This window comes from Mus caroli, chromosome 5 (assembly GCF_900094665.2).
Source record: "Mus caroli chromosome 5, CAROLI_EIJ_v1.1, whole genome shotgun sequence".
Classification (NCBI taxonomy): Eukaryota; Metazoa; Chordata; class Mammalia; order Rodentia; family Muridae; genus Mus; species Mus caroli.
In genome coordinates, this window is record NC_034574.1 from 93771031 (window position 1) to 93773964 (window position 2934).

Consider the following 2934-nt stretch of genomic DNA (forward strand, 5'->3'; position numbering starts at 1 on the left):
TATATAAACTTTTCAATTATCAATGTGTGTGAGTACCTGAATATAGTTTTGTGCGGGTGTTTTGTATGCACCTTCAGAGTTCAGAAGAGGGCATCAGATGCCATGAACCTGTGAACCTGCAGTTGCAGGAAGTCAGGCGCTCCCCAGTACCACCCATGTGGTCCTCTGTAACAGTAGCAAGTGCTTTAAACCACTGAGCCATCTCTCCAGTCCCTGGTTTTGTTTTGTGTTATTTTGTTTCAATGTTGAGAACACAGGCCCTCAAGCATGAGTAAACTAGTCAGCTATAGCCTTAGCATCATTATTATCAGAGGCAGCAGCATCGTGCGTGTGTGTGTGTGTGTGTGTGTGTGTGTGTGTGTGTGTGTGTGTGCTGCACAGCGTTGTTACCTGCTCAGCCATGGCATCAACCTTTTTTTTCTTTAGGTGTGATGATCTGGGGTTGGGGTAGAGAGATCTATCTCACTCTATAGCCAAACTGTCTTGAACTCTGTAGCCCAGGCTGGCCTTGAACCCAAGGTAAGCCTCCTGCCTCATCCTTCTGAGTGGTAACTCAAATGACTTCCCACTCAGCAGTTGTAGGATTTGTCAGAAAAGCTAAATATTAGAAGTGGCTCAACTTGTAAGAGTCTGTTTCTTCTCTCAAACTTTCTTTGCCCTCACAGGAGACCCCAGTGGCCTGTTGCATGTCCTGCTGCTATACATGGAAGAGTTCTTCTGTGCTGCCGGATTATGTGGGCCTGGGTTTCCTTAAAAGGATACTGAAGGGCTCTCTCTAATAGGCCAAAGCATTGCTGACAGGTCTGCCCACCCCCTTCCCTCTCCCTTGGTAAACATTAGGTTATATTCCTAAAGCTAGGCCCCAAGGTCTGTTCCTTCATTTGGTCACTGACTCATTCCCAAGACTAAATGCCAAGGTCCAGCAATCAAAATTCATTATTTGGTTATATAGCTAACCTGTCCAATCAGGACTTACTCACTTATCCTAGCACAGACTTCCCCCTTTCTCCTTAAAAAACCCACTCCTGAAAAAAAAAAGCCCAAAACAAAACTAAAAACTGCTATTTGCTGTCTACCTTTGTCTGATCCAGAGGCACCCTACCCAACCATGCATGGTAGTCCTCTTATATTTCCCTCTCCCACTGAGACCTGGGGCTCCCTGATTTGGCTAGGCTAGCTGGCCAGTAAACCTCGAATCCTCCTGTCTATTAGCCACAGGGATTACAGATGCACACCATCGTAGCCAGCTCTTTGGGTGAGGGCTGGTGATCAAATTCGCATCCCCAGGTTGTGCAGCAAGGATGTGACTGAATATGCTAACCCACACGCTCTCTGCTCAGTGCTTTGATTGAAGTAACTTACTCTTCACAAACATGTGTCAGGGGTTTGTGTAACCTACACCTTAGCTGACGGATTGGGGTGATGAGAGAGAATACTTTGTGTGTAGTGGCTGTGTGTTCTGTCCTTTTAGCGCAAATCACTGGGGAGACTATTCCAGCAAAGTCATCGAAGGAAACCACGACTGTTCATGGAAGCCGAGCGATTAGCCAGATGCATGCTTGCTTTGGATCTGGCACCCCACAGTCCTTAGACTACACAATCTAATTTTACTAATCCGACCAGGACCTTTCCATAAACTATTTAGGAAGCAAGTGAGCCTAGATGCCTTCCTGTGATCCAAATCCTTCCTGTTAATCTGACTCCAAGGCCCAGAGCTTCTCTTAAGCTCTCTGTGGGCAAGCCAGTGGCTCTGGAACACTGCTAAGTGAGCTGAGTACAGGGCCAGTCACTGAGCTTAGAGCTCAGTCTGCAGCTCTCAGCCTTATCGCCTCTGTTGTGGCTAATCATAGGTGCCAACTTGACTGCACTAAAGAATTCCTAGAAACATGGGGTGGTGGCTGGAAGGAGAATGGCTCCCATAGGCTCCTGTGTTTGAATACTTGATCCCCAATTGGTGGAACTGTTAGGGAAGGATCAGGGGTGTGGCCTTGTTGGAGAACGTGTGTCACGGAGGTCAGGCTTTGAGGTTTCCCAGTGTCCTCTCTGCCTCATGCTTGTGTCTCAAGATGTGAGCTCTCAGCAGCTGCTTCAGGCCCAGGCCTTGCCTGCTGCCATGTTCCCTGCTTTGATACTCACAGACTCTCACACTCTGAAACTGTGAACCCAAATAAACTCTTTCTGTGCATTGCCTTGATCATGGTGCCTTATCACAGCAATAGAAAAGTAACTAAGAGACTTGGTAAAGCATTGTTTGGGGTGTGTGCCTGTGAAGGTGTGTCCAGAGAAGGTGTGAGGCTTGGTAGAGTTGGTGAGAAAATGCTTCCTGAATGTGTGTGGGCACCATGCAGTTGGTCAGGGAGACAGAACAAAACTAGACAAGGTGAAATGCATGGAGCTAGGGATCTCTGGGTTAGACACCGAACTCTATGTGCCTGGCTTTGGTATTTGAGGACCCACATGGGGGCTCAGCCTTCTGAGTTCAGTCTGAGAATTAGACACTCAGCCTCCCTTATCATTTTTAAAGATATATACTTATTTTAAATTATGTGTCTCCATATATCACAGTTGTGTAGCTTGGTTTTCATGTGGGACTCCTAACAGTGTGAGAAGTGGCTGTCTCTGACTCTGTCACCTGCCTTTGGCACCCTTTCCTCCTACTGTGCTGCCTTGTCCAGCTTTAATAGGAGAGGAGGAGGTGCCTAGTCTTGATATGCCATGGCTGGTTGATATCCATGAGAGGCCTGCCCTTTTCTGAGGAGAAACAGAAAAGTGGATGGGAAGCCCGGCGTGGTGGTGCACGCCTTTAATCCCAGCACTCAGGAGGCAGAGGCAGATGGATTTCTGAGTTCGAGTCCAGCCTGGTCTACAGAGTGAGTTCCAGGACAGCCAGAGCTACACAGAGAAACCCTGTCTCAAAAGAAAGAAAGAAAGAAA

At 47.5% G+C, this 2934-nt stretch overlaps 1 protein-coding gene across 1 annotated transcript in view; it reads left to right on the top strand.

Annotated features, from left to right (window-relative positions):
* The window catches only part of Gpat3 (glycerol-3-phosphate acyltransferase 3), a 70667-nt gene that overhangs the window by 3087 nt on the left and 64646 nt on the right, over positions 1 to 2934 (top strand). The window lies entirely within an intron of this gene.